At 37.6% G+C, this 14,073-nt stretch overlaps 2 long non-coding RNA genes across 3 annotated transcripts; one reads left to right on the forward strand and one right to left on the reverse strand.

Annotated features, from left to right (window-relative positions):
- Nucleotides 1-299: 299 nt before the first annotated feature.
- LOC132959560 (uncharacterized) lies at nucleotides 300-1,938 on the reverse strand. 2 transcript variants are annotated; one of them, XR_009667034.1, is made up of 4 exons: nucleotides 1,802-1,938; nucleotides 1,392-1,577; nucleotides 641-718; nucleotides 300-386 (listed from the first exon to the last, which is right to left on the reverse strand). It is a non-coding gene; the product is annotated as an uncharacterized LOC132959560 (long non-coding RNA). The 2 variants fall into 2 exon arrangements; XR_009667035.1 differs by having other exon boundaries at nucleotides 1,397-1,577; nucleotides 1,802-1,928.
- Nucleotides 1,939-2,415: 477 nt separating this feature from the next.
- Nucleotides 2,416-4,483, forward strand: LOC132959561 (uncharacterized). Its single transcript, XR_009667036.1, has 3 exons — nucleotides 2,416-2,433; nucleotides 2,699-2,798; nucleotides 4,427-4,483. It is a non-coding gene; the product is annotated as an uncharacterized LOC132959561 (long non-coding RNA).
- Nucleotides 4,484-14,073: the final 9,590 nt, after the last annotated feature.

Below are 14,073 nucleotides of genomic sequence, written 5' to 3' on the forward strand. Positions count from 1 at the left end.
GAGGAGAGAGGGATGTGTTACATCTGTGATCAGGTTCTGGTTATCTGCCAGCTGTGTTTTATTTATAGTAGTTTACAGCTTTCATGTCTGTTTGAGGAAACATGTTTATTGTAGTCTTTAATTACATTAAATTTTATAATAAAATATTCAAACAAGTTCACAGCATGTGTGACAAAGGAGGAAACAACTACAACACAAACATGAGACAAATTAAGAGTTTAACATTTTATTTATTATGAAAGTGGCAAAGAGAAAACACAATAAAACTTTAAATCTATAAAGAAAACTGCACAGAAAAGCTACAAGTTAGTTAACAGGTAAACTTTAATCCAAAGAAAATCCTTCCAGCTGCAGCACAGATCAGAGTTCTCAGAGCGAGGAAACACCTGGAATATCAGACACAAGAAACAAAGACATCAGGGTTTAAAGTTCAGTTCAGGTTGCATCTATGGGTCATTTACAGCTAGGATTGTACAATACGTGAAAAGTAAACGGGCCATTCTGATACTAATTTTTTATCATTTAATTAGGTCAAGAGAATCACTACATCTACATCAAGGAGAGTCAAATTAAAATTTAAAAGAATATGAGTGTGACTCAAACAGTTAAAATAAAAACAATAACCAAGAAAAATACTCACCAGATGTTGAAGCAGGTGAGGCAGCGTGGTGTAGCATACATGTTAATAGCTCTTCATCTTGTTTTGGTCAGGCTGCCCCTAAAAGTGTTTTAAACAAAAAACACATCACAATTAGTTTAAACGTACCAAATGTTTGTTATTGTACAGTGTCTGGAGATAACTTTCCTTGTGATTTGGAGATGAGTGAATAAAAATGGACTGATGAATGAAAGTTAACATTAAGCAATAAGCATGTTTCCTAATAGAAAATCATTAACATTAAACAAGACGATTGAAACAGCTTGAACAAACTTAAAACAGTTTCTATTTTTAATTAAAATGCAAATCAAACATTTTTAACATTCTCTCTGTAGAGCTGCTGGTTGAGTGTGTGAAGAACAAAGACTTAAAGAAGGTGAGTGACAGTTTCAGACCTTCACACCGCACCACCCGAAGGAGGGAGCCACCGCACCTGGAGGAGGGAGCCACCGCCGCACCTGAAGGAGGGAGCCACCGCCGCACCTGAAGGAGGGAGCCGCCGCCGCACCTGGAGGAGGGAGCCGCCGCCGCACCTGGAGGAGGGAGCCACCGCCGCACCTGAAGGAGGGAGCCGCCGCACCTGAAGGAGGGAGCCACCGCCGCACCTGAAGGAGGGAGCCGCCGCCGCACCTGAAGGAGGGAGCCGCCGCCGCACCTGAAGGGAGCCACCGCACCAGAAGGGAACCGCCGGACCTGAAGGAGGGAGCCACCGCACCACCTGAAGGGAGCCGACCTCACGTCACTCGACTCGTCCGGCTGCAGGTGACGTCATCACGCTGCCAGTGCAGGAAGTAAAGAGATGGTCCTCTACATCCTCCACAGGTGTGTGTACAGTCCTCCACCTGTTTGGTGCACGTAGGTTGACAGTCAGACAAACTCCTCTTTTCATTTATTCACCAGATTGAAGAAGGAGTGAAAACTACAAGACGAGAACATTTAGTTTAGTCATTACCAAAGTTCTACAATAAACAATAAACTAATACAGGACAAAAGAAAGCTTAGTTGTTACTAATGCTAAGCTACATGCTAATGCTAAGCCACATGTTATGTTACATCAATCAGATGCAATACGCAACAAATTATAACAAGGCTAATGTTAAGCTACATGCTAAACCTTAACTTAAGTAAAGTGAAGGAACTTACATTTCTGTTGCTGCCTGCTGTGTGCAGTCTTGAAGATTAAAGAAGGAACCCTCAACTTCCTGCTTCCTTTATAGGCAGGGCACTTCCTGTTTGAACAGTCACTTCCTGTAGCAGTACCTTTACCTGTACCTTTAAGAGTATACCAAATAACCAGATGTAGCTCATTAAAAGAATCCTTAGTAGTTGTTTTATTTACCATTAATGAATGTATGTGGGTTCTTTTCATCATAGGTATGTATGTAGTTTTATTCAAAATAGGAATATGTAGTTTTTTTCTTTCTGTATTCTAGTGTTTGAATAAATGGGAAACTTTCAATGACAGGCTTGTAAAACAATAAGTCAGTTCAATCAATCTTTATTTTGTAGAGCGCCAACTCAATACAAATGTTATCTCAAGACACTTTACTAAAAGCAGGTAAGAGAGAGTCTTGTCTGGGTTAAAGGCAGGGTTGATCATTTTCTAAAAGTAGTATTCCCTCAGTGCTCCGTCTGCACCCAGAAGCAGACCTCAGCTCATTGCTTTCATTGTCAGGACCAAAAGACAATTTCAACCACAATCTTAAAAAGTGGATCTGGAGAAAATCACCAACCCTGCCTTTTAAGTAGTTTTTAGTCGTTACAGAAAAACTGCAGTAAGTACAGATTATATTTGTGCTTGAAAACATCTAACATTGAACTGAAACCATGAGGTTTTTAAAATGCTAAACACTTTATTTAAATGTTAACAGAGTGTAGATGATGATGCTGTGTCTGTATCTGTGCTCTGATCTCTGTTCGGTCTATATGTGATGATATATGTGCCATCATAAACACAAGACACCAAAAGAAGCAGCAGACACCGTTGATGTCTGTTCCTCGGGTGATGTTGTCTCTCTCTCTCTCTCTTCTGTTGACCAGGGGGGAGACGGTCCTTCACCGAGCTGCGTCCCTGTGTCAAAGAACTATCTGTCATTATCTGGTCCAAGCAGGAGCCTCGCTCATCAAGACAGACCTACAGGTACAGTTCAGCTCGCACCCAAAACACACGCTAACCTGCAGGTTTTTAAATGGATATCTGCGTCCAGTTCTCACCATCAGTGCAGTCTGTGTGTGTTCGCCTCAAACCAGCATCTTCTCTCATTTTGTTCACATTTCCATGGAGGTTTGGAGCCTCACTGGCTGGACTCAGCAATGACCTAGATCCAGAGAGAGGAGAGGCAGACAGTGACATTTCTACATAAATAGTTTCTTTTATCACATATTTATTCACATATCATGTAAACAGTGTCTCTAGTGACTTCACTGATGATCCATAGTTTATATTATTTTATATAATAAATAAAATCTTATGTCATGAACAATGGACCATTAATGAATTTAGGTTAGTATGTCGTTTTTAAAAAAAAGTTATTAAGTAAATTATAGTAAGTACATTATATTTAGTACATTATATTTAGTAAGTTAAGTAAGTTTCATCCAACACACAAATCAAAGAAAACAGACAATACAACTTTAAACTAAATCTATAACTAAACAAAACTACAGCTGAAAGATAAAAACAACAAACATTAAAGACTAGACAACAGCTAAAAGGTAAATAAAACAACAGCTAACAAGTAACCAATACAACAGCTAAAAGGTAAATAAAACAACAGCTAACAAGTCAACCAAAAAAGCTAACAGGTAAACTAAGACAACAATCTCTTCATTCAGCTTTCTGTGTTTAATTTACTCAAAGAAACAGCAGTCTGATTCATTTCTTATTTAAGTGCAGTAACCAACAACTAACCACCAGAGGGCGCCCTCTCTATATAAAGTGATTTATAAACGATATAATGCATTTATTTTAAACCTTTAACTTTAATTAGAGTCTTACATCATTGTTTGCTAAATTATTTATATTAAAGCTGCATTTTTACTTTAGACCTTTTCCTTCATTTTACTTTTCAAACTTACCTTTTAATCAATTTAATTAGTTTATTTTCCTTTGGTTTTCTAATGAAAATACCACAAACCTTTTTATTGATTTAATTGAAATGATTAATTTCATTGAACTGCTTTTTTTGATTAGGATTAAAATATTTGATTTTACATTTTACAGCTCAATGAGATAGTTCAGATTAAACACATAAATTAAAAGGAAACATTTACAAGTTAAAAAGGTTGCTTTCATATGCTCATAAGTCTTCTTCACCTACCTTATGTGCTCCATTAACATTCAAACATAATATTAAGCTCATTGATAATATCACAGTCTGTGATCACAGAATATCACAGACTTTTACTTTAGGAGCATCTATGGCTCATTTACAGGATTGAACAATACGTGAAAAGTAAATGATACATTCTGATACATTACTCATTTTAAATGAACTAACTGTTTTTTTCAACTGAAAATACTTCTTACCTTTGTGAAAGAAAAGTCAAATAATATTGTTGCCACGAGCGGAGCAAATACGAGGAGGACATCAGCAACCTGTACAAACAGCTGGAAGACAAGAATAGACTAAAGTCAAAGACAAGACACAACATTAGAAGACAACCTGCTTAAAGATTCAAACTAAATACAAATACTTTCATTTTCTCAATTATTATTATTCATTTAATTATTATTACTTGATGTCCTTTTCTTGTAATAATTCACAGGATGATGAGATCAACCAACAGAGTCTGGCTGACAAACTCAAGGAGCAGAAGATGGACCAGAGGAGGTTTGTCTCTCAGCCTATGAAACACAAAAGAAATATCTGCTGTTATATATTTTAATTTAAACATGGATTTCATAAGGATGATCATTTTTGCATGAACTCACTCTGACCCCACATCCCTCCCAGGAGGAGCTGTGCCGGCTGCAAACGGAGAACCAGCTGGCCAAGGAGGAGGTGAAGGAGGTGCTGCAGGCGCTGGAGGAGCTGGAGGAGCTCGTCGTCAACTACGAGCAGAAGAGCCAAGAGGTGGAGGAGAGAGATCAGACCAACCTGCAGCTGGCAGACGAGCACAAGACGGTACAGATATGTTTTAGGAGAAAGTGTTCATCTTGAGTTCTGCAGAAACATACAGACTGTTTTACATGAGTGTGTGTGTGTGTGTGTGACTGTGTGTGTGTGTGTGTGTGTGTGTGTGTGTGTGTGTGTGTGTGTGTGTGTGTGTGTGTGTGTGTCTGGTCCTACTCTCGTAGCAGCAGTGATGTCTGTGAGCTGTGAGAACGGACACACACATTTATATACACACACACATCTTTCACACTCTCAACGTCTGTAACCTCCCCCTCATCCTCAGTCCTCAGAGTCAAAGGGGAACGGCTCAGCGGTGGAGGAGGAGTTCACCGTAGCTCGGCTCTACATCAGCAAGATGAAGTCTGAGGTCAAGTCTCTGGTGAACCGCAGCAAACAGCTGGAGAGCACGCAGGCCGACGCCCACACAAACATTCAGGCCAATGACAAGGAGACATGATGGAGACGAGGACATCGAGGTGAGGACACAAATCTGTTTATACATCTCCACAAAACTCTGGAGGAGCAGCTGGAGAACCAGCTCACCACAAGCAGCTCAGCCGCCTCAGAGACCAGATCCAAGACCAGCAGAGGATGATGGACGAGCTGATTCATTTACAATCATAAACTACTTCAATTAGAAGTGCCAGATTTCATACACTCAAGCAGACATCAACATTAACTCTGGCCACATTATACATTTTATTTTCCTCCTTTTTGTTTCAACCAGGGCCTGTTACTGGAGCAGACTCATGACAGACAGCTGGAGAAAGATGCAACACTACAGAAGCTCATGTATGTACCAGCTAACACATCACATCTCCATTATTCATTAGTATGTGTGTCCTCAAGTCATCCACATTTTCTGTCCAGACTGCTGAATGATCAGAGGATCAGATCAGAGGATCTGAAGGGCCTTCAGCAGACTATGCTGAGTATTTCATCCCCCCATTTAAAGTGTCATTTAAAAACCCAACAGCTTTTGGTCCTCGTTGTCTGAACTCAGCTGAGTGTTGTAGTCAAGACCACACTAAGACCACACAGAGTCACAAATATGTGTGTGTGCAGGGGACCTTTTACTCACTTAACACCGGGAAGGTTGTGGTCGTAACCGGGGAGTCAAGTTATTTCATGTTTTTTCCTTCTAGTCCCAGACCGAGACCTTCAAACTGTGGACTCTGATTGGCCTTTTTTTGTTAACGATGCTGAGGTCACCAAACCAACAGATCACAAAAGTTCAAATGGACTCAGTGAAAGATCGAGAAACATCCATCCAACACAACCAGACGAAATCAAATGAATGATCACCTGTCTGTCCATGTAGCTTTGTTTCTGAACGTCTGAACTCATCGGTCTTCTTCTGTCTGTGAATCTGTAGCTCTGGATTTATCAACAGGAAGTGCTCTGGTTATTAACAGGAAGTGCTCTGGATTTATCAACAGGAAGTGCTCTGGTGATTAACAGGAAGTGCTCTGGATTTATCAACAGGAAGTGCTCTGGTTATTAACAGGAAGTGCTCTGGATCTATCAACAGGAAGTTATAAAGGAAACAGGAAGTTGAGGCTTCTTTCTTTAATCTGCTCACAGCAGGCAGCAACAGAAATGTAAGTTCCTTTACTGAAGTTAAGGTTTAGCATTAGCATGTAGCTTAACATAAGCATGTATCTTAACATTAGCCTTGTTATAATTTGTGACGTATTGCATCTGATGTAGCATACCACGTGGCTTAGCATTAGCATGTAGCTTAGCATTAGCATGTATCTTAACATTAGCCTTGTTATAATTTGTGACGTATTGCAACTGATGTAGCATACCACGTGGCTTAGCATTAGCATGTAGCTTAGCATTAGCATGTAGCCGCCGTGTCTGTCGTCTCTCTGCAGCTGTATACCTTCAGTATGATGAGTTTTGTGAGTGATGTTTGACTAACAGACTTTAATAATCCACACACACAGTCAGTCATGACATGCCAAAGAAGACGATTGAAACTTAAAAAAACAGTTTTTATTTCAAATCAAACATTTTGATACAGATACACAAGTTTACAGAACTCTGGACTAATAACTCTGAAGCTAACATCTCAAAAGTACAATCACTTTACTGCACAAGTTTACTTTTTATTTACATTTAATTTTATTTACCATTTTGTACCTTTTGCACAATTTAGAATTTATTACTGTAAATATTATTTATCTTATTTTTACCTCATTTTATTTTATCTATTTGACCTTATTTTGGTTGTATTGCACCGCGGGACGGAGACAAACGAAATTTCGATTCCACTGTATGTCTGGCATATTTTGAAATTCACATTAAAGTTGACTTTGAAAAAAATTAAAGATAGATGATACCAAACCTTTTCATTTCTACATACTCACGTGTTCAATGAGGAACCTCTTTGTCTTTGTCGGTCCAAACTAAATGTAAACTTTGTCTTTGTCGGTCCAAACTAAATGTAAACTTTGTCTTTGTCTGTCCAAACTAAATGTAAACTTTGTGTTTGAATTTCAGGAGCTGCACCTGAAGGGAGCAAAGAGATGATCTCCTCTTTTGATTTCTTCACCAGATTGAAGGAGTGAAAACTACAAGACACAAGAAGTTTAGTCATTACCAAAGTTCTATATAAATTCAAACAATAAACTAATACAAGTTGTTGCTAATGCTAAGCTACATGCTAATGATAAACCTTAACTTCTGTAAATGAACTTACATTTCTGTTGCTGTGTGCAGATTGACGAAAGAACCGTCAACTTCCTGTTTCCTTTATAACTTCCTGTTCCCTGAATGATCCAGAGAGAGGAGAGGTGTTCTTGGTGTTCACATATCATGTAAACAGTGTCTCTACTTCACTGATGCTCCTTTTAACTTTGAACCATATTATCCTAATATATGATTGACCATATGTGTATATATAATAAATAAAATATTATGTCATGGTGGGAACAATGGATGATTAATGAATTTAGGTTAGTACACTATATTTAGTACATTAAGTCATCCAACACTTTAAAAAAGGGTCTGACATGTTCACAAAACTTCAGACACACTTGATTTTCTTTTTTATAACCCTGTACTTGTGTTACTCATAAAACACCACAGGGAACTGGCTGTTCCAGGTGCCAATGCTGTGAAAGCTGGACTCGAACCAGCGTGTACCCATTGCAGATGCAGGGACAATTCCACTCGGCCACCGGTCCCTTCATACTTGGTGATGTGTTCCGGGCGTATTTATCATCGTCATTTCAGATTTTGACTTTAAAATTTGCCTGATAAGATTCTAATCCTCCATCACCAGACACAGTGGGATTTGAACCTATGCTCACCATCTACAGAGGTTGGAAACCACAATCTTATCCACTACACTACCGATACCTTCATACTATGATATGTGCTCCGGGCGTATTTATCTTCATCATTTCAGATATTAGACTTTAAAATTTACTGAGTCTTGATAGGATTCGAACCCACCACCTCCGGACTCCAAGTCCTCCTTCTATCTCTTTAGCCACAGAGACAGATGCTTTACTATGTTTCTCAGATCTCTTGAGTCTTTCCTTTGGACCAACACCTTTAAGATAATGGTGTGTGTGTGTGTCTTTCCTGTGGATCCATACTGGCAGGTGCTTCACGATGTTTCTCCTCTTGAGTCTTTCATTTAGGACCGACACCTTTAAAATTCACTTTGTCCTGATAAGATTCGAACCCACGACCTCCAGACTCCAAGTCCTCCTTCTATCTCCTGAGCCACAGAGACAGATGCAGACTATGTTTCTCTTACTGGATCTGTGTGTTGTTTTGTTCAAGTCTGCATTTGTTTGTCTTCCTGGCTTGGCAGACAGCAGGTGGAGTCAGGAAGGCCGTTAGTCCACCTGGGTACACCTGAGTCCATCAGGACTCTGCTTATAAGTGGCTTCCAGTCTAACGTGTCTCCCCTCTCTTTCTCCCAGGCCTCCACCAACTGGTTTGCTTTTGTTCCCACTTTACAACACTACACTCATCCACACATTGCATTCATGACTGATTTACATAATTATGATTATTTGATAATAAATTGACTTCCTTTTAAACCTTGTTTCATGTGATATCCTTCCTTTGTCACTTACTTTGAGCCAGTTTGACACGTCCTGCAACAACTCTAAAATGAAGGACGACCTCATGTTTACTTAACCATCTTCGTACTACTCACCACTGCACCACTATCCTATTTAGCCTTGTACATATTAGTCTTTGTTTATTAGTTTATTGTTGATATTTAATATTATACCTTTGTACAAAGAGAGCTCAGTTTACTAAAGTAAAATTCCTCGTGTGTTGAAGCATACCTGTCCAATAAAGCTGATTCTGAAGGATTTCTGTGGCTTTGATAACTGTTGGAAATAAACTCCTCAGAAAGTTTGGAAACATTATTTTGTCAATTATTTCTTTAATAATACTAATTGGTGTTGTATTTTATATCGTTGGAAAGCCTGATCGGTCACCTTTACAACGAGGTATAACTTGTAAGCATCGTGCATTCATGGAATGTGTAACACAGCTAAACGTGTGAGTAGCACTCTAAAGAAATGTGCCAAAATGGACACAGCAGTAGTTTTATTACAATAAAATATTGAACAGACATGATGACCTCATGATGACACGTTACATCAGCACAATACAATAAGGTGTCACAGGTGAGGGGGTTACTACACTACTACCCCCACTATCCTCCAACCCCATTGGGTAGGAGCTCAAAGCTTTCTTAATGTTGTTTTATTATGTTCCAGGTTTTAGGTCTTATCGATGTCAACAGCTGATGTTAGCTACAAAGTGTTATCAGTTTTGTATGTTGAGCAGATTTAAGGAGTTATGACCTCCTTTAGACATGGACATACAGCGCTGGTATTACTTCCTGATGTAGGCAGCATCAGTGTCCTGTTAAAAGTTAAACTCTCTTTAACCCGTCAAAGGAGAAGTGATTCAAATCATTTTCAGGGAAAATAGTTCACTTTAACATTCAGGACACTGATGCTACCTTCAGGATAACGTTAGATCAGGAAGTAATACCAGTACTGGATGTCCATGTCTAAAGGAGGTCATAACTCCTTAAATCAGCTTTAACATCAACATACAAAAACACATAATGCTATGTAGCTAACATAAGCTGTCGACTAACGATACCTAATAGATTAAAAAATAATAATGTAGTTTTACATTAAACACCTGATGTTCCTCAACTCTAAATCGACTTCTAGCTGATCAAAAAGGATGAAATGATTAAAATAACTGAGTCTAAACATCTATAAGACCTAAAACCTGGAACATAATAAAACAGTAAGAAAGCTTTGAGTCTCCTACCTGAGCAGGAAGACGGCCACCGACGGGGGATCCTCCTGGAAGACGTCAACAGAGTTCCTGTTGGAGAAGAAAAACTAATTTTAGTTCATCAAGTTAATAAAACTCAGAAAATGTTTGTGATTATACAACATTGTGATGATTGGAATAAACCTGAGTTTCATCATTCACTGTAAATTATCTGTGTTTAACTTCACTTTAAGGGTTTTCGATGAGACTGAAACAAACTTAAATTCAAAGTTTAAATGTAGAATATAATATAGAAACATTAAGTATAAGGTCTTAAGAAACATCTTAACAGATTTATCTTATATTATAAGTTCTACAAGTTTGTTTACCTTTAACCTGATCGAGCTTTGGGGGGAAAGAAACTGCTCTATACATATATATATAATATATATTCAGAGTTGTAATTGATCTGTGATATTATCAATGAACTTAATATAATAGAGCACATAAGGTAGGTGAAGAAGAGTTATGAGCATATGAAAGTTAATAAAATCAAGGCAAGGAAGAAGAATTTTAAAACAACCTTTTTAACTTGTAATTGTTTCCTTTTAATTTATGTGTTTAATCTGAACTATCTCATTGAGCTGTAAGATGTACTCTTATATCAAATATTTAAATCCTAATCAAATAAGCAGATTTAATCAAATTGATCATTTCAATTCAATCAATAAAAAGGTTTGTGGTATTTTCATGAAGAAAAACTAAAAAACTAATTTAATTAACTAAAAGGTAAAAATGCAGCTTTAATATAAATAATTTACCATACAATGATGTAATCTTAAATATCAAATTACTTTATTGACTTACAAAATTAACTGTCACAAAAACTCTAATTAAAGTTAAAGGTTTAAAATAAATGCATTATATCGTTTATAAATCACTTTATATAGAGAGGGCGCCCTCTGGTGGTTAGTTGTTGGTTACTGCACTTAAATAATAAATTAATCAGGCTGCTGTTTCTTTGAGTAAATTAAACACAGAAGGCTGGATGAAGAGCTTTTACTTTTAAATTAAATAAATGAAGTTTATTCATATTACTTTATCAAGATGAACATTTAATCTCTGAGCTCTGTGAACAGTAATGTTTAGAAAATCATTTTACCTCAGAGCTACAGCACAGAGCGAGGAAACACCTGCACACACCTGTACAAAGAAACAAGAAGAAAACCCTGAATGTTGAGTTCAAACAACAACTTTCTCTTCACTTTTGGTTGAATCTCTCAGACAGACGATGTTGTTATGGTTCAGTTAGCATTAGCATTAGCATACAAACATACAAACACGCTTCTTCTTCTTCTTCGTCTTCAATTCTTCTTTTCGCAGCATTTTCATCCAAACTCGGACACCCGACATCCGCTCGAGTGGTCACAGGGTCGATATTAAGACTCCTTTTTCAAACCAACCCCCAACAGGGATCTCCAACAGGTAGCTGGGGAGCTACATCAAGGTGTAGATAGAAATACAGCGGCAGGCTTTGGGACAAACTTCCCTCTCTCAGGTGGAAACAGGAACTGTGTGTTACCATGGTTACTCAGCGGCATCTTGCGGGAACGGCTTTTTTTTTATATAGCTAATGCATTCTGTAAACATATTTATGTTCTTCTTTATTTATATTAGTGTAGACTTATAACAAAACTATTAGATTGAGTCTACATTGTTTATTGTAATTTATAATTTAAGTTAATTTATTGTAATTTTTAGATCAGGGTGTCCTAAATTAATGCAACGACAAGGATAATATTGTTGAACATCAGAGCAGCAAAAAGTGTATTTTTTTGGTTGTTGAATTGAGATTTCACAAAGACATCAAAAGTAGAAAAATAAAGAATAAATATTAACAGCGAAAAGTTGTCTGCAACATGATTTAATATTCTTTTGTTTTTGCGACAGTCCCTGTAAATATAAAACACTTTAAATAAACATATATTTGATCCTCAGTACACATTGTTGTTGTTGTTAACGTCTGTGTGAGGATATTAAATGTTTATCTTAGTTGGAGCAGTGTTTGAACTCACAGGTTGCTGTCTCCATGACGACCGGACACACTAGGCGTTGCACGTGATCCGAAAGTCCGCTTTTTAATAATAAGTCTTTCCACAAGTGGAAGTGCACATACCTGGTATTATTCTATTATTGTATTTTTTCTGCCTTTATTTAACTCATGTACATGTTTTATTTTTATTTTTATTTTTAATAATTTTATTAATTTTTCCTGTTTTCTTGAGCTGCTGTAATGCAAAAATTTCCCCCGTGGGGGATCAATAAAGTTTATCTTTATCTTTAAGAGGAAACATTTGTGTTTTAGTGACTGTTGGATGTAATTGTAACCCAGTGCCAGCAGAGGGCAGCAGTGTAATATGAATGCATGATGCAGACCTGACGAGGCTGTTAACCTCCAGGTGAGCTATACTGTAATATTTACAGTCTATGGTTGTAAAGTGTAGAAGTTACATTACAGCCAGCCTGAATGAAGATGGAATATCTGCCTCTTATTTAGCCTACCAATCAATATTAACCTCTACGCCACCATCACACCTGCCTGTCTGTTTGTCCTTTCCATTGCAGGACATTAGGCCAGTTTAAAATCATCTAGAATCTAGTGAGACATTGTGTAATTAAGATCTTTTCTGTGACAAAAGGCTCACACTGTGGTTAAATGTTTTTTTCTTTTTTACATCACAGCAACACAGATATATATATATATATGTATATTTACACACTTTATTTCAAGAGAAGTATGGAGTTACCCTTTAAAATCCCACAACAAAACCATTGTTCAGGGATGTGTGAGCATGACGTGCAGCCACATCACCAACAGCAGCCACACATTTCACCAATATGGAGTTAATAATGCGACCATGGAAGCAAAGATCAGGCATCACATCACATTCACAGTCTGGAGAAAAAGTTCAAATGGAGACGTCCAGACAGGGACAGCTCAGTCTCCATCTTGAAATGATCTTCACATCAATTATCAAACTGTTAGTCCTGAAATTGCCGGAATCCTTCACAGTATTTTGTAGAGGGTTATAGAGGTAAGTCACAGCTCGTGGACAGATGTGGAATAAAGTGGGTGCAACTCTGAATGACAGTTCTCAGCCTTTTGTCAGGCATCAACAATAGAGAACAGATAACAAATGATTTCAAATGCTGCCACCCCTGCAGCATTAAAAAAAACAATTACATAAGGGGGGTACGTTTTGTAACAAAGCGCTAAAACCTAACATGACAATCTATAACATAAACCACCATGTTCACACAACACTTTTTTATTTACTTCACTTTTATTTCAAAGTTGCCTTGTTCATTTAAGTCGTGTGTAAATACATGACATGTACAAGAACAAACTAAATATAGGTCATACATTGGGTGGAAAAAAAAAGCATAAAGACATCAATAATTGTTTATCTAGTCAGTCCTTAAATGGCCCGACTTCAACTAACGACGGATGTTTTCAACGATAAATGGGCGACAGTAATACTACAGTTATCAAGAATGATTAAGATCACAAATTCAAAAGTCCACTGGACTGGACTGGCGCTGGGACGGTTATGCATGTAAGGGGTGTTGGACTGATGTAGTGAGGGATATGAGGACACATACGATTAAACATATAGGATATTAAGTATTGGCCGTGTCTGTGATACATTTCCAGACTACATGTATTTACACACGACTGAAATGAACAAGGCAACTTTTAAATATAAGTGAAGTTCAAAAAAATAATAATAATAATTGAAAAAAAAGTAAATGATAGAATCTAGTGAGACATTGTGTAATTATGAACACAAATGATCATCTTTGATAATATGTAAGCCTTCCTGTAAAGGTGTTTTAAATACCATCCCTACATGTTGTTCAGCACTTTTGGCAGAAAGCGTTTCAACAGAAAGACCATTAATGAGTGATTGGATGAAACCTGTGGAGGTAACACATGGAGACAAACTCAACATGTCTGAC

Source organism: Labrus mixtus, chromosome 24 (genome assembly GCF_963584025.1).
Source record: "Labrus mixtus chromosome 24, fLabMix1.1, whole genome shotgun sequence".
In the NCBI taxonomy this organism is placed as follows: Eukaryota; Metazoa; Chordata; class Actinopteri; order Labriformes; family Labridae; genus Labrus; species Labrus mixtus.